At 40.0% G+C, this 24,284-nt stretch overlaps 1 long non-coding RNA gene across 2 annotated transcripts in view; it reads left to right on the forward strand.

The window, feature by feature from the left end:
* The first annotated feature begins 6,601 nt into the window (after positions 1 to 6,601).
* LOC108590542 (uncharacterized) overlaps positions 6,602 to 24,284 on the forward strand; it is a 56,932-nt gene continuing 39,249 nt past the window's right edge. For both annotated transcript variants that reach the window (XR_013532336.1, XR_008479738.2), the window contains exon 1: positions 6,602 to 6,818. This is a non-coding gene — a long non-coding RNA (uncharacterized LOC108590542). The remainder of the gene's footprint in view (positions 6,819 to 24,284) is intronic.

The raw sequence follows: 24,284 nt of genomic DNA on the forward strand, positions 1-24,284 counted from the left end.
CATACCAGAATCTCTGGGACACATTTAAAGCTGTCTCTAGAGGAAAATATATAGCAATAAGTGCCCACATGAGAAGAGTGGAGAGATCCAAAATTGACACACTATCATCAAAATTGAAAGAGCTAGAGAAGCAAGATAAAAAAAACTCAAAACCTAGCAGAAGACAAGAAATAACTAAGATCAGAGCAGAACTGAAGGAGATAGAGACACGAAAAATCCTTCAAAAAATCAATAAATCCAAGAGCTGGTTTTTTGAAAAGATCAACAAAATAGACAGGCCACTAGCCAGATTAATAAAAAAGAAAAGAGAGAATACCCAAATAGATGCAATATAAAACAATAAAAAGGAAATCACCACAGATTCCACAGAAATTCAAACCATCATCAGAGAACATTACAAACAACTCTATGCACATAAACTAGTAAACCTGGAAGAAATGGATAAATTTCTGGACACTTGCATCCTCCCAAGCCTAAACCAGGAAGAAGTTGAAACTATGAATATACCAATAACAAGATCTGAAGTTGAGGCAGCAATTAAGAGCCTACCACACAAAAAAAGCCCAGGTCCAGATAGGTTCACAGCCGAATTCTACCAGACACACAAAGAGGAGCTGGTACCATTCCTTCTGAAACTATTTCAAATAATCCAAAAAGAGGGACTCCTTCCCAAATCATTTTATAAGACCAACATCATCCTGATACCAAAATCCGGCAGAGACTCAACAAGAAAAGAAAACTTCAGGCCAATATTCATGATGAACATAGATGCAAAAATCTTCAATAAAATACTGGCAACCCAATTGCAACAGCACATCAAAAAGCTTATCCACCATGATCAAGTAGAATTCATCTGGGGATGCAAGGCTGGTTCAACATATGCAAGTCTATAAATGTAATTCACCACATAAACAGAACCAAAAACAAAAACCACATGATTATCTCAACTGATGCAGAGAAGGCCTTTGACAAAATTCAACAGCCCTTTATGCTAAAAACCCTCAAGAAACTTGGTATTGATGGAAAATATCTTAAAATAATAAAAGCTATTTACGACAAACCAACAGCCAATATCATACTGAATGGGCAAAAACTGGAAGCATTCCCTTGGAAATCTGGCACTAGACAAGGATGCCCTCTCTCACCACTCCTATTCAATATAGTACTGGAAGTTCTAGCCAGAGCAATCAGGCTAGAAAAAGAAATAAAGGGTATTCGAATAGGAAAGCAGGAAGCCAAATTGTCTCTATTTGCAGACAACATGATTGTATATCTAGAAGACCCCATCGTCCCAGCCCAAAAACTCCTGAAACTGATGAGCAACTTCAGCAAAGTCTCAGGATACAAAATCAATCTGCAAAAATCACAAGCATTCCTATACACCAATAACAGACTTAAAGAGAGCCAAATCAATAACGAACTGCCATTTACAATTGCTACAAAGAGAATAAAATACCTAGGAATACAACTAACAAGGAACGTAAAGGACCTTCTTCATCTCTTCAAGGAGAACTACAAACCACTGCTCAACGAAATAAGAGAGGACACAAACAGATGGAGAAACATTCCATGTTCATGGTTAGAAAGAATCAATATTGTGAAAATGGCCATACTGCCCAAAGTAATTTACAGATTCAATGCTATCCCCATCAAGCTACCAATGACCTTCTTCACAGAACTGGAAAAAACCACCTGAAATTTTATATGGAACCAAAAGAGAGCTGGCATAGCCAAGTCAATTCTAAGCAAAAAGAACACAGCAGGAGGCATCACACTATCGGACTTCAAACTATACTACAAGGCTACAGTAATCAAAACAGCATGGTACTGGTACCAAAACAGAGATATAGAACAACAGAACAGAACAGACGCATCAGAGGCAACACCACATATCTACAACCATACAATCTTGGATAAACCTCACAAAAACAAGCAATGAGGAAAGGATTCCCTGTTTAATAAATGGTGTTGGAAAAACTGGCCAGCCATGTGCAGAAAGCAGAAACTGGACCCCTTCCTGACACCTTACACTAAAATTAACTCCAGATGGATTAAAGACTTAAACCTAAGAGCTAACACCATAAAAACCCTAGAAGAAAATCTAGGCAAAGCCATCCAGGACAGAGGAGTAGGCAAGGACTTCATGACCAAAACACCAAAAGCATTGGCAACAAAAGACAAAAGAGACAAATGGGACCTAATTAAACTCCACAGCTTCTGCATGGCAAAAGAAACAGTCATTAGAGTGAATTGGCAACCAACAGAATGGGAAAAAATTTTTGCAGTTTACCCATCTGACAAAGGGCTGATATCCAGAATTGACAAAGAACTAAAACAGATTTACAGGAAAAAAAAAAACAAACAATCCCATTCAAAAATGGGCAAAGGATATGAACAGACACTTTACAAAAGAAGACATACATGAGGCCAACAAACATATCAAAAAATGCTCATCATCACTGGTCATTAGAGAAATGCAAATCAAAACTACATTGAGATACCATCTCATGCCAGTTAGAATGGCGATCATTAAAAAATCTGGAGACAGCAGATGCTGGAGAGGATGTGGAGAAATTGGAACACTTTTACACTGCTGGTGGGAGTGTAAATTAGTGCAACCATTGTGGAAGACAGTGTGGCAATTCCTCAAGGACCTAGAAATAGAAATTCCATTTGACCCAGCAATCCCATTACTGGGTATATATCCAAAGGACTATAAATTGTTCTACTATAAGGATACATGCACATGAATGTTCATTGCAGCACTGTTTACAATAGCAGAGAACTAACCCAAATGCCCATCGATGATAAACTAGACTGGGGAAAATGTGGTGCATATACACCACGGAATATTATGCAGTAATCAAAAACAATGAGTTCGTGTTCTTTGTAGGGACATGGATGAATCTGGAGAACGTCATTCTCAGCAAACTGACAAAAGAACAGAAAATGAAATACTGCATGTTCTCACTCATAGGTGGGTGATGAACAATGAGTACACATGGACATGGGGAAGGGAGCACTACATACTGGGGTCTATTGGGGGGAATAGGGGAGGGACAGTGGGGGGGAGTTGGGGAGAGATAGCATGGGGAGAAATGCCAGGTATGGGTGAAGGGGAGAAAGGCGGCAAATCACACTGTCACATATGTACCTATGCAACTATCTTGCATGTTCTGCACATGTACCCCAAAACCTAAAATGCAATTAAAAAAAAATTTGACCAGTTTCCAGGACAGAAGAGATGATCTGATTTGGGCTTGTTGGAATTATTACTAATTATGGAGAGGTATTTAGATGTATGGAGACTGCATAGAAAATATGCAAAATAATATACTTTCACATTTGTATAGAAACATGTGGTGGTTTAAAATATGTCCACAAGTTCTTTGGCACTCCTTTCCTCAAGGAATGGAAACCAGATTCCCACTCCTTGACTGTGGGCTGGACTTAGTGATTTGCTTGTAATGAACAGAATAAAGTAGAACTAAGGGCATGCAACTTAGAAGACAAAGTCATCAAGGGTACTGCAGCATTTCATTTCATTCCTTGGATTGCTTGTTCTTCATTTCATTCCTTGGATTGCTTGTTCTGGAAGTGGTGGTAAGGGAAGTGTGGGTGGGGGAAAACAGCTGCCATGTCGTTAGGTCATGCATGTCACTCTGTGGAGAAATACATGTAGTGAGGAACCGAGGCCTCCTGCCAAATGCAAGTAGAGAACTGAGTCATTCTGATGACATTCCTATTGGTGAGCCATCTTGGAAGTAGAGCCTCCAGCCCCACTCAAGCCTTCAGATGACTGTAGCCCAACCACACAAGATATTCTGAACCAGAATCATCAAGTTAATCTGATTTCAAATTCCTGGCCCACAGAAATCATAAGATAATAAATGTTTACTGTTTTAAGCCACTATGTTTTTTGGGGCTGGGGAGTAATTCATTAGATAGAAGCAGCTAAATAATACAAATTCTATAATAGGATTTGTTTTCAAGAAACAAATAATTTCAGCTGTTTTAATCTAAAAGAGGTTTAATATAAGGAGTTAAAAGGATTAGAGGAATGTTATTTAGGCTACATTTGCAGAATATACCACTATACTGTCCTGCAAGAGGAGCTGCTACATCTGCCACTATTAGGAAGATGAAAAACTGGAAAGCTCTGCTGGAATTTCTGACTTCAGTGAACTCTGCCAAATGAATCAGGAAGCCTCTTCCACTATTGCCACTGTGATAATACCTGCAAAGTTTCTATCTGGATACAGGAAGGTGGTTACAGAATAAAGTAAGTATATGTAACTTTAGTATCAACCAAATCATCAGGAAAAATGCCTCTGCTTTACTTCTACCTTCCAAGTCACATGAAAACATATCTGGTTGGCAAAATACCACCCCCCCCCAAAAAAAACAAATAACAATTTGCTTCAAGGACCCTAGCTGTGAGGGACCTGGGAAATGTCGTTTGTAGCTTTCTAGCCTCTGCAGTACAGGAAGGCATACTCTATTAGATCTTGTATATTTTAGTATTTCTGTTAATATTCTTGAGCTTTATTGTCCAACACAAGTAAGTTTTTTGAACACAAGAAACTTTGGTCTTGATTCTTGATTATTTGGGTCTCATTTTTAGGATCTGCTAAGCTAAGTTTAGTCTAGGATTCATTGTTTTCCACTCCTGAGGCAAGAACATTCCAAGTATTCTGCCCAATGCCCCATAGCCTATGAGGTTTTCTAGTCTGGTTGGTGGGCACTATGTCAATCCCTGTGTGGGTGCCAGGCACTGTTCCCTCTAATCTTTTCACTGGCTCTTTCTTTGGCCTGAGGTATTTTCCTCACACACATGGGATGATCATTACTTAGCTGAGTATGTAGTTGGGAGCCTCTGCAGATGTCTGGGGTCCTTTCTATGTGCAACTCTCTCCTCTCTGGTATACTTTAATTTGATTTCTGGCACCTTAGTCTCCCTAAGAAGGACTCTTAGTTCTGTTTCCTTAATTCAGGAAATCCATCTGGCTCCACCTGGGGCTTCCTTCCCTGTTACTGCAGCGTGGAAACTCTCAAGCCTCTAAGAGGGGGCAATCATAGGGTTAACCTCACTTGTTTCCCACTGTCCTTCATTGCTTGATGTCTAGTGTCTTCAAAACTGTTTGTTTAAATATGTCGTGTCCTTTTTTCGGTTATCAGAGATGGGAGGATAAATCTGGCCCTTATTACTCCATTTCAAACCCTTATTGTTTTTTTATCAGAGCCTGTAACACATCTTGTAGGAAAGCATTTGAACCTAACATCGTATTATTTCCTTGGTGAACCCATAACTGAGTCTTCAGTAAGCCATTTTTACTGCTTGAGAAGACCAGTAACTCTGGGTGATGGTATACGTAATGATATAATTATTACCATATTTATAATATGGTTGATTTTTCTCTACATTTTGTTCCTTTGTCAGTAGTTGAATGAGGAAGACATTTAGTAAGTCTGCAGATGGTGGTACTGGCAGAAATATGACAGATAGGAAAGATAAATGCAGAATGCATCTCTACTCCATTGGGAGAATCACTGCCTTGCTCAAGGGAGAGTTTTCTATACCATCAGATGCCTGCCAGGTACTAGTTTATGGTACTATGTTGTGGACCCATTGCTGGTTTCTGCTGTTGACCAGTTGAGCACTCAGTAGCAGAAGTAGCCAGATCAGCCTTGGTGAGGGAAAGTTCATCCCTTCTCCCATGGCAATCTGTTCACCTGACCATTGGGTAAAGTACTGGGGTGGCTGGGGAAAGAGTCTGACTGACATCCCCAGAAGAGTTGAACTTGTTTACCAGGTTTTGGAGAGCTCCATCTGCAGTGGTTGACTTTTGGTTAGCATTCACAACAGACACAACTAATTTTGTACTTTGAGCCAATTCTGAGAGGTTATCTGTCTGTTATGTATTGCTCTATAACAAATCATCCCAAACTTAATGGCTTAAGATAACATTTCTTTTGCTCATGAATCTGCTGTTTAGGCAGGTCTCACAGAGACAGCATATCTCTGCTCTGCTTAGTGTCACTTAGTGTCACTTAAAGCTCACTCACATATCTGGAGGTTGATGCTGACATAGGCTTGGTCTTCAGGTGGGGCTGTGGCAAGAACATCAACTTGCGGCTTCTCTATGTGGCTGCTGGGCTTCCTTGCAGCATGGTTACCAGATTCCAAAGTGAGCATCCCAAGAGGACCAGAACAAAGCTGTATGACTTTTCATGACCTAGTGTTAAAAGTCACATTATTACATCTAGAGGGTAGTTGTCCAGGTTCTCGCAGTTTTGAACAAAGAATTGGACAAAATGCACAAACAAGGCAGCCAAAGCAGAGATTTATTTTAAACCCTGTGAAGTACCCTCCACAGGGTGGGAACAGCCTCCAGCAAGCAGCTTGGCACTGGTTACAGAATTTTATATACCGTCTAAAAATTTATATACCCTCTAGAGGTTTCTCATTGGTTCACTCTAGTGACCCATGACCATTCCAACTGGTTGAAGAGTAGGCCTATGACCAGCTGATTGATGTGGGAGGGGACCAATCAGAGGTATTTTCATTTTCCAACTGCCCTGCAGCAACGGCCACCCAGCCAAAGGAAGGATTGAAAAGGGAGTAGCCTCAGCATGAGTTGGCCTTATGTTCCCTGCCTTTGGACCCTATTCTGCCTCAACATGACATAACCTCAGGCATGTCATATACCTGCCCAGCCACATACCTGCCCAGAATCAAAGAGGAACATAGACCTCACTTCTCAAGGGAAGATTGTCAATGTCACACTGTACGAGGAAATGTGGAATGAAATATGCTGGTATGACAATCTTTGAAAAATGCAATCTGCTCCACCATCACATAGCTCTTCCCCAAGTGCCCTCATTATGAATTTTCTACTTTTGTTTCTTCTAAGACCCTGACCATCTAACAGAATTGGTAGTCCTTGCCCATGAATGAATGCTTATCTATACTTTTGGGCATTTCTGTTTCCAGGTAAAGAGGATTAGCACATGTACTGCTAAAAGTTCTGTTCACTGAGAGAATTTAGCTGCCTTATTGTCCTTCATAGCCCATGTAAGTTGCACTGTAGTGTGAGGTAGTTCACTTACAGAAGGTGTTAACATACTATGCAGAATAATCTGAAAACCTTCCATTAATTTTTTTTTTTTTTTAGGGAGAAAGGAAGGAAGGCAGGAAGGGAGGAAAGGAGGGAGGGAGGGAGGAAGGAGGGGAGGAAGGGAGAGAGGGAGGGGGGAGGGAGAGAAGGGAGGGAAGGGGGAGGGAGAGAAGGGAGGGAGGGGGGAGGGAGAGAAGGGAAGGAAGGAAATCGGGCAATGAGAGAGACATTGCCGACCTGGATCTAGAGGTCTACAAGTTGATTTCTTTTTTTCTTTTTTCTTTACTTTGAGAGAAGGAAAGAAAAAAAAAAAGGAGTGGAGGAGAGGAAGAAAGAGGAAGAAAAAGAGGGAGAGAGAATGGAAATGTTGCTTTATTCTTAAAAAAATGGGTATTGTAATGCCCAATCAATATTTCATTTAAACCTATGAGTAGGTATGATGTGGTATTGACAAGAATGTATATTTTGTGTATTTAAAGTGGAGAGCTCTATAAATATTTATTAAGTTTACTTGTTCCGGGTCTGAGTTCGAGTCCTTGATATCCTTATTAATTTTCTGTCTCATTGAGTTTAAGTCTCTATGTATCTGGGTGTTAAGATCGTTAGCTCTTATTGTTGCATTGATCCTTTTACCACTATATCTTTGTTGCTTTAAAATCTATTTTATCAGATACGAGAATTGCATCTCCTGCTTTTTATTTATTTATTTATTTTTGCTCTCCATTTGGTTGGTAAATCTTTCTCCATCCCTTTGTTTTGAGTCTTTGTGTATCCTTGCATGTGAAATTGGTCTGGATGCAGCATACCGTTGGGTTTTGGCTGTATCTTTCGATTGGGGATTTAGTCGATTTAAATTTAGGATTACTGCCATTTGATGTTAACTGGCTGTTTTATCCATTCATTGATGTAAATTCTTCTTTATGTTGATGCTCTTTACTTTTTGGTATATTTTTAGAAAGGCTAATACTGGTTGTTTCTTTCTATGTGTAATGCTTCTTTCAGAAGCTCTTGTAAAGCAGGCCTGGTGGTAATAAAATCTCTGAGTACTTGCTTGTTCATGAAAGATTTTATTTTTCCTTCAGTTGTGAAGCTTAGTTTGGCTGGATATGAAATTCTGGGCCGAAAGTTCTTTTCTTTAAGGATGTTGAATACTGGTCCCCACTCTCTTCGGGCTTGTAGAGTTTCTGCTGAGAGATCTGCTGTAAGTCTGATAGGCTTCCCTTTGTGGGTAACCTGACCTTTCTCTCTGGCTGCCCTTAGTATTTTCTCCTTCATTTCAACCCTGGTGAATCTAACGATTATGTGCCTTGGGGTTTCTCTTCTTAAGGAATATCTTTGTGGTGTTCTCTGTATTACCTGGGGTTGAATATTGACCTGCTTTGCTAGTTTAGGAAAATTTCCTGAATAATATCCTGAAGAATATTTTCCAGCTTGGATTCATTCTCTCCATCGCATTCAGGTACACCTATCAAATGTAAATTTGGTCTTTTCACATAGTCCCACATTTCTTGGAGACTTTGCTCATTCCTTTTTATCCCTTTTCCTCTAATTTTGTCTTCTCGTTTTATTTCATTAAGTTCGACCTCTGATATCCTTTCTTCTGCTTGAACAATTCGAGTATTTAAACCTGTGCATACTTCTCGGAGTTCCCGTATTGTATTCTTCAGTTCCATTAATTCACTTATATTCCTCTCTAAGTTGTCTATTCTCATTAGGATTTTGTCAAACCTTTTTTCAAAGTTCTTAGTTTCTTTACATTGGGCTACAACATGTTCTTTTAACTCACAGAAGTTTCTTATTATACATCTTCCGAAGCCTGATTCTGTTAATGGGATGTGCTCATTCTCCATCAAGCTTTGTTCCCTTGTTGATGAGGAACTGTGATCCTCTTTAGAGGGACAGGCATTCTGATTTTGAGTATTCTCAGCCTTTTTATGCCGGTTTCTTCCCATCCTTGTACACTTATCCACCTGTCATCTTTGTAATTACCAACTTTCAAATTAGGTCTCTGAGTGGACGTCCAAGTTGTTAATTCCCAGGGCCGAAATATGAGCAACCCACTGCGCCAGCCAAAACAGCGGCGTTAAGACTGATGGTGCTTTTTCTGCCTGGTAATCTCCAGTCTGGCTGGCTTCCTTCTTGAGTCCGTAATAGGAGACTCTGCCTTCCTGGAGCTCCAAACCTCGGTCAGAAGGGGAACCAGTCCCGTTTACTCTGCACCAAGAGCTACCACACCGAGGTGCCAGCAAAACTGCTGCGCCAGCCACAAGAGTCACGCTGGTGACCCGTGCGGCTCCTCCACTGGCAATCTTCTGCTCTGTGAGTGACCAAAATTTATCTGAAAGTGTGGCATCCTGTCTTTCTCTGCACTTTCACTGGGAGCTGCAATCCCGAGATGTTAACGATCAGCCATCTTGGATCGTCTCTCCCCATTAATTCTTTTAAACTTCCCAGGCAATTGTCAGGTGATAACTTGTAAGATGAGGAGGATATGGCAGTGTATCAGGAGTAGGAACCCTCAGAGTGTAAGCTACATGTTTATGAAAAATGCTGGTATCTTCAGAACCAGCTTGAGCCTTCACTTCTTTTTCCTTGAGGGTAGAATGCAGCTGCACACAATGCTAGGATTTTCTGGATCAGATAACAACTCAGATCAATTATGGGAAAAACAGGTTGCACAGTCATTTGAAATTCCATGGTTTGACCAGGCACTGTGACTCACGCCTTACCCCAGCAATTTGGGAAGCCGAGGCCGATTTGGTAGATCACTTGAGGTCACGAGTTCAAGACCAGCCTGGCCAACAGGGCAAAATCTTATTTCTGTTAAAAACAAAAAAATTAGCTCAGTGTGGTGGCACACACCTATAAACCCAGCTACTCAGGAGGCTGGGGCATGAGAATTGCTTGAACACAAGAGGTGGAGGTTGCAGTCAGCTAAGATCATGCCACTGCACTCTAACCTGGGTGATAGAGTGAATGAGACTTTGTGTCAAAACAAAACAAGAAACAAAAACAAAAAAACAAAGAAATCCAATGGTTAAATAGCATGGTAGGCTGAGTAATGGCCGCCAAGTATATCCATGCCTGACTGAATTTCTAGGATCTGTGGATGTCACTTTATATGGCAAAAAGGACATTGCATATATGACAAATTTAAGGAAAGATGTACCAATTACCCTATGTTATCTGGATGGATCCAATGCAACTACAGCGTTCCTTATAAGAAGGTTACAGGAAGAGGTGAAGTCAGAGGAAGAAGTGATGTGATGATGGCAGCAGTGATTAGATGGATGCATTTTGAGGAAAGGGAAAGGGACTAGAAGTTAAGGCCCACAGCCATTATAAGCTGAAATGATTTTCTCCTCAGAGCTTCCAGAAGGAACCAGTCCTCCTGTTGTCACCTGACTTTAGCTCAGTGAAACTTATTTCAGACTTCTGATTTCTGGGATAGTAAGGGAGTAACCTTGCATAGTTTTAAGCCACTGTATTAGTTTCCAGTGGATACTATAATAACTTGCCACAAGTGTTGTGGCTTAAGATAACAGACATTTACCCCTTATAGTTCTGGAGCCTGGAAGACTGAAATCAGTGTCACTGGGCAAAAATCAATGTGTAGGCAGCACTGCCCTCCCTCCTGGGACTCTCAAGGGTGAACCCATTCCTCACTGCTTCCAGCCTTGGGGGGCTGCTACCATTTCTTAAGATTGTGGTCACATCACTCCAATCTCTAACCTCTTTTTTTTTTTTTTAAATCAGAATCCTTCAATCTGCAGAAGTCTCATACCCTCCTCTTACATTATCTTCCCTGTGTGCACTTCTGCTCTTCTGTCAAATCTCCATCTGCCTCTCTCTTATGAGGACATTTGTGATTGAATTTAGGACCCACCAAGATAATCCAAGATAATCTTCCCATCTCAAGATCTTGAACTTAATCACATCTGTACAGACTTTTTTCCTTATAGGGTAACATTTACAGCTTCCAGGATTAGGGCTTAGTATCTTTGGGTGGCCATTATTTAGTCTGCTACAGCCACTAAGTGTGTGGTAATTTGTTACAGCAGTGATTAATTCAGGTAGGTATTAAGTCCCTACTAGGGCACAGTAGCAAGCCCAAAGCTGTGGCTCAGAAGAAAAATAATTTTTTGTTTTAAGGAAGGCAAGCCTTTCCGGTAAAATTCTAGGAGCCAGAGCAGTGATTCTTTGAATGTGGTTTTTCATATCAGCCACAGACATTTCAAACTTTATTGGACATGCTAAGTCATTAGGGACACTTGTAAGCTGAGTTCAGCTGGAGAGCTTCTTTTCCTCTTGTCTCCATTCAAAGTAGGCTGCCTTAAGGATCACTTAGTAAATGGACGGGAACTGCACACTTAAATGTGGTATATGTTGTCTCTAAATCCCAAGAGGTCCATTAAGCACTGTGCCTCTTTCTTGGTGGAAAGTGATGCAAAGTGCAGCAGCTGTTCAAGGAGATACTCTGACATGTTCCAGTCTACTAGATTCCCAGAAACCTCACTGAAATAGCAATCCCTACATTTATCTGCTCATGTGCACCTTACAAAGGCATTCCAGTCCTATTAACCATTTGTTATGCATTCCTTCAAGCCCCTTTATTTCATTTACATATAAGTAAATGCAGATATTCTGCATTTACTTCTTATTCTGCTGCTCTTCATCTTTTTTTTTTTTTGTAAAGTATACAGTGATGGGTTAATCAATTCTGACATCCACATTCTCAGCCACACCCACAGAATCCCCAGAGAATTTAATGAAAGAGAAATATTCTGGAATGAGAATACACAATATGCTGATAACAGGCATCCCTTTTCAAGCTCAGTTAAACCAGATGCAAAAAGAATTTGTTGTTAAATGTGATGGGTGTGGCTTGCCTTTTTTGCGTAGATAGGGACATTGCAGGTGGGTCTATTAGATTCCTCTATTTTGGAGCCAGATGTGTTCACAAATACAAGTGGCACACATTTACTGTGTGCCTGTTTGCATGAATAAATTCCTCCCTCATTAAAATCCAAGGATTGGACTACTCAAAGCGGTATCCTCTTTCTTCATCTCAGAGGCATGACTAGGTGATGTATTAACTCTTCAATGTATAATTTCCAGGAGAACTATATGTTTCTCAGCCATTCTGGTTTTATTATTTTCTCCAAGCTTGGTTATTTAGAAACCTATCCACATAGATGAATTTTCATCCCTCTGAAAGCTTAGTTCTTTGAAAACAATAAAAAAAATAAAAGAACATTCAATAAAACTTCTATAATTTGTAGGAAAAATATCCAGTTTAGATAAAATTCATGCACATATCTGCACAAATCTTAGGGCTCGATGGAATCCCTTAGAAGTATGGAACTTTAAGAATATAGGGGAAAGTATTTCATTTTATAGATAGCACAACTGAAGTTCATAAGGACTCCAGAGAGCTGAGACTAGAATTCCAAGATGGTTTTCTTTGCCTCTCCAGGGAATCAGAGAATCAATCAGAGAATTAATCCAAAATCCTTGATAGTAATCATGTTCATTTCACTAATATTACAGATAATCTAACAAAAATAAAATAAAAAATATTACCAACAAAATCAAGGATTTTTCCTTAATTCACATAATGATCAAGAGAAATAAAAATCTTCTGACACTAAAAGTTAGGGGAACAGAGTTGACCCTCCTTAATTATAAATGGAATTTATAAATGGCAAAATTAGAAATAAATTATAAATGGCAATATTAGGAATAGTGGTCCTCAAGGAAGCAAATTCTCCTCTATTTGTGATCATTGTTATCTAACATAGTGGACAACTTCCGCAATGTAGCTCATGTCAGTGGCAGGGAAGTCTTTTCTTATGTGTATATGAAAAACACCTTAAGTAAATAAGCAGGCCTTTTGTTAGAGCTAGGTAATTCTTATCATGCACCATGTTATAAACATCTAAACTGGATTGGGTTTTATTTTCAAGCTGTCTCTTTAAAGAAAATCAAGCAATATAGTAAGTTTGGCAGACATTGCAGTGTCATCCTGTATCAATGTCCTCCTTCTTTCTCACCAGCAGAGCCCTGATTATGCTTGGAAGGGTACTATGGGCTGAGCTGTGTCCCTGTATTATTCTTATGTTGAAGTTCTCACCCCCAGTACCTCAGACAGTGACTCTATTTGGAGACAGGGTGATTTGGTTTGGCTGTTTCCCCACCCAAATCTCATCTTCAATTGTAACTCCCACAGTTCCTATGTGTTGTAGAAGGGATCCAGTGGGAGAAAACCGAATCATGGGGCAGGTCTTTTCTGTGCTGTTCTCGTGGTAGTGAATGTCTCCTGACATTTGATATAAAGAAGAGTGTCCCTGAACAACCTCTCTTCTCTTGTCTGCTGCCAAGTGTGATGTGCCTTTCACCTTCCTCCATAATTGTGAGGCCTCCTCAGCCACATGGAGCTATGAGTCCATTAAATCTCCTTCTTTTCTAAATTTTTCAGTCTTGGGTATATCTTATCAACAGCATGAAAAACAGACTAATACATAGTCTTTAAAGAGGTAATTATGGGTAAATGAGGTCACTAATGTGGGCTCTCATCCAATATCACTAGTGTCCTTTTAAGAAAAGGTGATTAGGGCTGGATGAGGTGGCTCACGCCTGTAATCTCAGCACTTTGGGAGGCTGAGGTGGGTGGGCCACAAGGTCAGGAGTTCAAGACCAGCCTGGCCAACATGGTGAAACCCTGTCTGTACTAAAAATACAAAAAATTAGCCGGCCGTGGTGGTATGCACCTGAATCCCAGCTATCAAGAGGCTGAGGCAGGAGAACTGCTTGAACCCAGGAGGCAGAGGTTTTAGTGAGCTGAGATGGTGCCATTGCACTCCAGCTTGGGTGGCAGAGGGAGACTCTGTCTCCAAAAAAAAAAAAAAAGAAAAGAAAAGAAAAGGTGATTAAGATGCAGATACACACGGCGGAAAGGTCATATATATGAAGACATGGAGAGAAAATGGTCATCTACAAGCCAAGGAGAGAGGCTTGAGAAAAAAACCAACCCCACCTGCACTTTGATCTCAGACTCCTAGCCTCCAGAATTGTGAGAAAAAAAATGTCTGTTGTTTAAGCCACCCAGTCTGCGGTACTTTGTAATGGCAGCCCTAGCAAACTAATGCAAGGAGTAAATAACAAGCTTTTTTATTTTCCAGTTTCCTTGTAATGGGGAGTGGCCGTGTCTCAACATTCTGGCCAAGGAGATATGAAAGTGGAAGTTCCTCAGTGGACCATTTAATAACATGCTCTAAATGACGTCAGATTTAACTACCATGTATGTTTTTTGCCCTTTGCCCTTTCCTTTCTTGTGGCCTGGAAGATCAGTTGATGCTGGCAGTAAGGCAGCCAACTTGAGATCACAGAGCAACAGCCAAGGAAGGCCAAGTAGAAAAACAAAAGGCCTGGGAACTGATGGTCACATAGAGCCACTGTGCTAACCTGGAACCATCTATCTCCAGAAACCTTTTATGTGAGAAAAACAAAATGCTTCATTTGTTTAGCCACTGTTATTTTTTTTAAATTTGTTTTTCCTCTTCAGGTTTCTATTACTGAATAGAATGCAATTCCTAAAGAAACCCTACATAGATATTTAGTAATGTTTTTTAACCTCCCAAAAGAGAACTGTGCTATATTGGGTATAGATGAAAAATCTAATCGGAAGCCACATGGAACAGAAAATTTCTTGCTTACAACCATCTGCCTGGCTAAGCAGTTACCACTTTCTCATTTGCGAACAAATTTCAAATTAGTTAAATAGTTAAATTTGACATAGACTTTAAAAAATGTGGGCAATGAAATCTACAAATACACTGATTCAATATGATTCAAAAAAATTCATAATTTGGTAGCCAGCACATTTAAATGCAAAGAAGTCATTTGCTGTGAATCATTAGAGTGAGTTTCAGAGCAAAATCAAGGGATTTCTTTCCTTGTAAATTATCATATGTAGTCTATCCTGTTCTCTGAACTTTATAACCCATAAATTAGCCTGTGTGGTTTGTGGATGAACTATAGGTCTGCAAACTGTTTGTTACCAGTTAGCAAAAGATAGGAGTTAAGGGATTTGTGCCTGAGTGTAATTCAACTATATCACTAAGCATGCTGTTTAGTTTCAGCTTATTTTTTTTTTTTTTTTGGCAAGACTTCTCAGTGAAGAAAGCAATGTGTTGGTTTACATTTGGGTGCAATCTTCTTATTTCTTTGCAGATTGGCACTTTGAGTGGCACTAAGATAGGCAACTTGGTTAGGTATAATCAGCTAGTCACTGTGGGAGATCTGACTGTCAATGTCTGCCTTCCTCAACTCACCAGCTTGTAAGTCCAATTAAAATCATATTTATATTGGATCCAGACTATGATGACTTTGAGTCTCAACTATCTGCACAAAGACTTGGCCATGCCTCTGATAATCCCTAGAAAATTGTCTCATATTTGCTCAGGAGAAATTCACTCAAATTCTCTCACTATGATCTGTTAGCTAAGTCATCCCAGCACAGCCTTGCTGCTGAAGTTTTTGGTGATGAAAGTGAAGTACTTTATTATTTAGGCTCCATTTGGCTGCAAGTAACAGAACACCCACCCAACAGTATCTTTAGCAATGAATACTCTTAATTCTCTTATGTAACAGAAAATCTGGAGAAAGCAGTAGTAAGTTTGAAACTGGCTCAGCAATTTTCTGTAGCTCAGGCTCTTTATATCCTAAGGATATCCAATATTATTCATTTGCTTCAGTCTGGTGGGTGGCCACAAATTCTTTGACACTCTTCCCATCAAGAAACATGATTTTTCCCCCTCTCCTTGTGAATCTGGGTTGCTTTGGTAACTTATTTTGACAACTAGAATGTGATGGAGGTGACACTGTAATTGCAGAGGCTGGGCCTTAAGAGATCTGCAGCTTCTGATATTACACACTTGGAATGCTTTCTCCTGGAGCCTGACTGTCATGCTGTGAGGAAGCCCAGGCCACTATGTACATAGAACCATGTAGAGAACTGAAGCCCCCAACCAACAGCCATATCTGAGCTCCTAGAAGCAGCCTGTATCAACTGCCAGCCATCTGAGTGATGTTGTTTTGTATCTCCCAGCTATTCCAACACTGTGATTGGCACCATACATAGCAGATAAACCACCCAGTCTACCCACAGAATCATGAGAAATAATAAACTATTATTGTCTTAAGCCATTATGTGGTTTGTTATGCAGCAATAGATAGCAAAAAACACTTGGGAATAGACAATTGCCTATTCTTCCAATGTAAGTAGCAATTTGTAGAAGTCAAAGAACAATTTTGATCTAATTAATTTTGATAAATTATACCTTCATAAAGGTAGATGGGGCAGCAATTAAAAAAATGTAAATGATATAGAATCCAACATGGCCAAATAGAAACAGCTTCTGAGTTCAGTTCCCAGCAAGAACAATGCAGAGGGTGAGTGCCCACCACATGTCCAAACAAATTTTCACTGGCCCACAGACCAGGAGATTCCCGGGCCGAAAAACACCATGAGTTTTCAGCACAGTGGTTTCAGCTGGTGCTGGCTTGACACACAGAAACTCACACAAATCTGAGCGGCTGTTTAAACTGGCACCTGGCATGCCTGGGAGACAGAACCGCCCATTCAACTGAAAGGAAGGGAGCAGAGACAGGGAGCCAGGTGATCTGGCTCAGCGGGTACCACCCCCACAAAACAAGCAATCTGAAATGCTCTGGATTGAGAGTTTCGCAGCAAGTGCAACTGAACCCATGACAGTCCAGCTCAGTGCAGGGAAGGGCATCCACCACTACCCAGGCAGTTCACACAGCAGCTGGGCAGAGCCTGCAGCAGCTCAGCAATGCCTCTGCTGGCAGACTGTGACTAGACTAATCCATGTGGTGCAGGACATCTGTGAAAAAGGGCAGCAGCATGACAGGAACTTATAAATAAAGCCAACCTTCCTAGGACAGAGCACTTGGGAAAAGAGGTGGTTATGAGTTCCATTGCAGCAGACTTAAAGGTACCTGCCCAGCATCTCTGCATGGAACAACAGAGCTCCCAGCACAGCCCTTGAGCTCCTATAAGGGATAGACTCTCTCCTCAAGCAGCTCCCTGACCCGTATACCCAGAGAGACATCTCATACAGGAGAGCTCAGGCCAACATCTGGCGGGTACCCTTCAGGGATGAAGATAACAGAAGAAGAAACCAGCAGCAACCCTTATTGTTCTGAAGCCCCCGTGGGTGACCCCTAGGCAAGCAGGGTCTGGAGTGGACCTCCAGCAGTCCTGCAGCAGAGGGGCCTGACTGTTAGGAGGAAAACTAAGAAACAGAAAGAAATAACTTGTTAGGAGGAAAACTAAGAAACAGAAAGAAATAACTTCATTATCAACAAAAAGGATGTCTGCTCAGAGACCCCATCTGAAAGTAGATAAAGCCACTAAGATGGGAAGAAACCAGAGCAAAAAGGATGAAAACATCAAAACCCAGAATGCCTCTCCTCCTGCAAATGATCACAACTCCTCACCATCTAGGGATCAAAGATGGATGGAGAATGAATCTGATGAACTGACAGAAACAGGCTTCAGAAGGTGGGTAATAAGAAACTTCTCAGAGCTAAAAGAGCATGTGCTAACCCAATGCAAAGAAACTAAGAACCCAGAAAAAAGATTAGATGAGATGCTAACTAGAATAAACAAATTAGAGAAGAATATAAATGACTTGATGGAGCTGAAAAACACAGCACGAGAGCTTTGTGAAGCATACACAAGTTTCAATAGCCAAATTGACCAAGCAGAAGAAAGGATATCAGAGATTGAAGATCAACTCAATGATATCAAAAAAGAAGTCAAGAATAGAGAAAAAAGAGTGAAAAGAAATGAACAAAGCCTCCAAGAAAAATGGGATTATGTGAAAAGACTTAATCTACGTTTGATAGATGTACCTGAATGTGATGGACAGAATGAATCCAAGCTGGAAAACACTCTTCAGGATATTACCCAGGAGAACTTCCCCAACGTAGCAAGCCAGGCCACCATTCAAGTCCAGGAAATACAGAGAACACCACAAAAATGTTCCTCAAGAAGAGCAACCCCAAGGCACATAATTGTCAGATTCACCAGGATTGAAATGAAGAAAAAAATACTAAGGACAGCCAGAGAAAAAGGTCGGATTACCCACAAAGGGAAGCCCATCAAACCCACAGTGGATCTGTCGCAGAAACCCTACAAGCCAGAAGAGAGTGGGGGCTAATATTCAACATCCTTAAAGAAAAGAACTTTCAAACTAGAATTTCATATCCAGCCAAACTAAGCTTCATAAGTGAAAGATAAAGAAAATCTTTTATGGACAAGCAATTGCTGAGAGATTTCATCATCACCAGGCCTGCCTTACAAGAGCTCCTGAAAGAAGCACTAAACAAGGAAAGGAACGACCAGTACCAACCACTCCAAAAATGTACCAAATAGTAAAGACCATCGATACACTGAAAAAAATGTGTAAACTAACAGGCAAAACATCCAGCTAGCATCAAAATGGCAGGATCAAATCCACACATAACAACACTAACTTTAAATATAAATGGGCTAAATGCCCCAATCAAAAGACACAGACTGGCACGTTGGATAAAAAGTCAAGATCCATCGGTGTGCTGTATTCAGGAAACCCATCTCATGTGCGAGGACACACATAGCTCAAAATAAAGGGATGGAGGAAGATTTATCAAGCAAATGGAGAGCAAAAAAAAAGCAGGAGCTGCAATCTTGGTCTCTGATAAAATGGCCTTTATTCCAACAAAGGTCAAAAGAGACAAAGAAGGGCATTACATAATGCTAAAAGGATCAATGCATCAAGAAGAGCTAACGATCCCAAATATATACACACCCAATACAGAAGCACCCAGGTACATAAAGCAAGTTCTTAACGACCTACAAAGAGACTTAGACTCTCACACAATAATATTGGGAGACTTTAACACTCTGCTGTCAATATTAGACAGATCAATGAGACAGAAAATTAACAAGGATATCCAGGATTTGAACTCAGATCTGGACCAAGCGGACCTAATAGACATCTACAGAACTCTCCACCCCAAATCCACAGAATATACATTCTTCTCATCACCACATTGTACCTACTCTAAAATTGACCACATAATTGGAAGTAAATCACACCTCAGCAAATGCAAAAGAATGGAAATCATAACAAACAGCCTCTCAGACCACAGGGCAATCAAATTAGAACTCAGAATGAAGAAACTAACTCAAAATCACACAGCTTCATGGAAACTGAACAACTGGCTTCTGAATGTCGACTGGATAAACAGTGAAATGAAGGCAGAAATAAAGATGTTTTTTGAAACCAATGAGAACAAAGATACAACGTACCAGAATCTCTGGGACACATTTAGAACAGTGTCTAGAGGGAAATTTATAGCAATAAACGCCCATATGAGAAGCAAAAAAAGATCTAAAATCGACACTCTATCATCAAAATTGAAAGAGCTAGAGGAGGAAGATCAAAAAATAACTGAAGACAAGAAATAACTAAGATCAGAGCAGAACTGAAGGAGATAGAGACACAAAAAACCCTTCAAAAAATCAATAAATCCAGGAGCTGGTTTTTTGAAAAGATGAACAAAATAGACAGACTACTAGCCAGATTAATAAAAAAGAAAAGGGAGAAGAATCAAATAGATGCAATAAAAAACAATAAAGGGGATATCATCACTGATTCCACAGAAATACAAACCACCATCAGAGATTACTACAAACAACTTTATGCACATAAACCAGTAAACCTGGAAGAAATGGATAAATTCCTGGACACTTGCACCTTCCCAAGCCTAAATCAGGAAGAAGTCGAAACCCTGCGTAGACCAATAACTAGGACTGAAGTGGAGGCAGCAATTAACAGCCTACCAACCAAAAAAAGTCCAGGTCCAGACGAGTTCACAGCTGAATTCTACCAGAGGTACAAAGATGAGCTGGTACCATTCCTGCTGAAACTCGTCCAAACAATCCAAAAAGAGGGAATCCTTCCCAAATCATTTTATGAGACCAACATCATCCTGATACCAAAACCTGGCAGAGACTCAACAAAAAAAAGAAAACTTTGGGCCGATATCCATGATGAAAATAGATGCAAAAATCTTCACTAAAATACTGGCAAACTGATTGCAACAGCACATCAAAAAGCTTATCCATCACGATCAAGTAGGCTTCATTCCAGGGATGCAAGGCTGGTTCAACATACACAAGTCTATAAATGTCATCCACCACATAAACAGAACAAAAGGCAAAAACCACATAATTATCTCAATAGATGCAGAGAAGGCCTTTGACAAAATTCAACAGCTCTTTATGCTAAAAACTCTCAATAACCTAGATTTTGAAGGAATGTATCTCAAAATAATAAAAGCTATTTATGACAAACCAACAGCCAATATCATACTGAATGGGCAAAAACTGGAAGCATTCCCTTGGAAATCTGGCACTAGACAAGGATGCCCTCTCTCACCACTCCTATTCAATATAGTATTGGAAGTTCTAGTCAGAGCAATCAGGCTAGAAAAAGAAATGAAGAATATTCAATTAGGAAAGGAGGAAGTCAAATTGTCTCTATTTGCAGATGACATGATCGTATATTTGGAAGACCCTATCATCTCAGCCCAAAATCTCCTGGAACTGATAAGCAACTTCAGCAATGTCTCAGGATACAAAATAAATGTGCAAAAATCACAGGCATTCCTATACACCAATAACAGATGTAAAGAGAGCCAAACAAGAACAAACTGCCATTCACAATTGCTACAAAGAGAATAAAATACCTAGGAATACAACTAACAAGGGATGTAAAGGACCTCTTCAAGGAGAACTTACAAACCGCTGCTCAAGGAAATAAGAGGACATGAACAGATGGAGAAACATTCCATGCTCTTGCTTAGGAGGAATCAATATTGTGAAAATGGCCATGCTGCCCAAAGTAATTTATAGATTCAACACTATCCTCATCAAGCTACCTATGACCCTCTTCACAGAACTGGAAAAAGCTACCTTAAACTTCATATGAAACCAAAAGAGAGTCCGGATAGCTAAATCAATTCTAAGCAAAAAGAACAAAGCTTGAGGCATCATGCTACCTGACTTCAAACTATACTATAAGGCTACAGTAATCAAAACAGCATGGTACTGGTACCAAAACAGAGATATGGACCAATGGAACAGAACAGAGGCCTCGGAGGCAACACCACACATCTACAACCATCTGATCTTTGCCAAACCTCACAAAAACAAGCAATGGGGAAAGGATTCCCTGTTTAATAAATGTTGTTGGGAAAACTGGCTAGCCATGTGCAGAAAGTAGAAACTGGACCCCTTCCTGACACCTTACACTAAAATTGACTCCAGACAGATTAACAACTTAAACGTAAGACCTAACACAATGAAAACCCTAGAAGAAAACCTAGGCAAAACCATTCAGGACATAGGCAGGGGCAAGGACTTCATGACTAAAACACCAAAGCATTGGCAACAAAATCCAAAATAGACAAATGGGACCTAATTAAACTCCAGAGCTTCTGTACAGCAAAAGAAACAATCATTAGAGTGAACCAGAAACCAACAGAATGGGAAAAAATTTTTGCAGTCTACCCATCTGACAAAGGGCTAATATCCAGTATCTACAAAGAGCTAAAACAGATTTACAAAAAACAAAACAAAACAAAACAAAAAAAACAAAAACCCATCCAAAAGTAGGTAAATGATATGAACACTTTTCAAAAGACATATATGAGGCCAACAAACATATGAAAAAATGTTCATCATCACTGATTATTAGAGAAATGCAAATCAAAACCACATTGAGATACCACCTCACACCAGTTAGACTGGCGATCATTAAAAAATCTGGAGACAACAGATGCTGGAGAGGATGTGGAGAAATAGGAACACTTTTAAACTGTTGGTGGGAGTGTAAGCTGGCTCAAGCACTGTAGAAGACAGTGTTTTCTTGAGAAGATTCCTCAAGGATCTAGAAATAGAAATTCCATTTGACTCAACAATCCCATTACTGTGTATATACCCAAAGGATTATAAATCATTCTATTATAAGGACACATACACACGTATGTTCATAGCGGTACTGCTTACAATAGCAAAGACCTGGAACCAACCCAAATGCCCATCGAAGATAGACTGAACAAGGAAAATGTGGCACATATACACCATGGAATACTATGCAGCCATAAAAAATGATGAGTTTGTGTCCTTTGTAGGGACATGGATGAATTTGGAAACCATCATTCTCAGCAAACTGACACAAATACGGAAAATCAAACATCACATGTTCTCACTCATAGGTGGGTGATGAACAAGGAGAACACATGGACACAGTTAGGTGAGCATCACACACTGGGGTCTGTTGGGGAGGGCAAGGGAGGGACAGTGTGGGGGGTGGGGAGGTTGGGGAGGGATAACATGGGGAAAAATGCCAGATGTAGGTGACAGGGGGATGGAGGCAGCAAACCACATTGCCATGTGTTTTTACCTATGCAACAATTCTGCATGATCTGCAAATGTACTCCAGAACCTGCAGTACAATAAAACAAAACAAAACATGTAAGCATTGTACATCAGGGTTTTCTATTTCTCAGATGAGAAATGTGTGTGTGTACACATTTGATATGAATATAGTTCTCCATAATTATCTTGGGTTTTGTGGTTCCCAAACTTTTTCCATCGATCTGTTACGTGAAGCTGGCTGGAAGGAGCCCCTCTATGTAACTCTGAGACAACTAAACTTTTTAGTAGAAACGCATAGTTCTTAGGCCAAAAACGAAGTCTAAGACTTTGAATTCTCATCCTCACTTCACCACCCCACTTTGCTTCTCAAAGAGCTTTTCCGGGGATGGTTTTCATTGCAGTTATTGCAGCAGGCTTCTCAGGAGTAACTCAGGCTACCTATATCCAACCATCTCTTTTCCTCTGCCCAGTATCTATATGCAGCCTTGACCTCGATCTAGCTGCTTCCAAAACAACACATTCTGAAGTTGAATTAATCTAATTCATAAATTTTGCAAGATCTATATTCAATCACATTATTATTCCTACCACTAAAAGAAAATGAGGGCTATAACCCAAACTTTTTCTAACTGGAACAACTGCTTCTATTAATCTGGAGATTTTAGCACCTTTTGATTTTCTCCATGCATGTATTCTGAATAGAATCTTCCAAATGAAGTATTACTATTGTTTTACTTTTTCAGCACCAATTCTTATGCATCTATTTCTTTTAATTGAGAGGGAAATAAAAAATGGGTTGATTATCACATGAACGAGAGTCAGCTTTCTACCTTTTCATTTCCTTTTTGAGAAAATTTGACTATGCATAGAGGCATACAATTCTTGTGTTTCGATGAAAGGCACTTTCTGGCTTCTACTGGCTGATTTATTACAAAATTGGAAATTTGGATTTCATGTGTTAGCAAAACTGATTATTCCTGAAAGCATTTGAAAATTTAGTTAGGGTGGGGTGGGGGTGTTGGAATCAGACAAATGGGTTAGAGTATATGGATCCTGAAACAGGGCTTGAGAAATCCTCTTTCTTCACACAAGACCAAATGTGTATTTACTGAAAACAACACATGGAGAGGATGGGGAGCTAGAACTTGCTTTGTTAAGCTAAAGCTTGGGAAATATTGTAATTGAAGATCCACCTGGTGTGTTCAAAGCAGATTATAAAAGCCTGTTGAGTAGCAACTGATTTCTCTTCTCTGGAGATCACTCTGTATCTAGAACATGGCTGTGTTGGCTCCATGGCATCCAAATCAAACCGCAGTTTTGGTGTCACCCATGAAATTTCTCTCTCCCTTCCTTCCTTCCTTCCTTCCTTCCTTCCTTCCTTCCTTCCTTCCTTCCTTCCTTCCTTCCTTCCTTCTTTCCTTCCCATCCATCCACCTCCAATGCATATGAAAAATTTTAATGGATATTTTGATGTGTTAAACAATGGCCCCAAATATGTTCCTATTCTAATTCCCAAAGTGTTTACTGTTACCTTACATGGCAAAGGGGATTTTGTAAATGTAAATAAGTTAAAGATCTTGACATGGGGGGATTATCCTGGACTGTATGGATGGGTCCTAAATATAATTGAAAGTGTCATTATAAAACAG

This window comes from Callithrix jacchus, chromosome 2 (assembly GCF_049354715.1).
Source record: "Callithrix jacchus isolate 240 chromosome 2, calJac240_pri, whole genome shotgun sequence".
Lineage (NCBI taxonomy): Eukaryota > Metazoa > Chordata > Mammalia > Primates > Cebidae > Callithrix > Callithrix jacchus.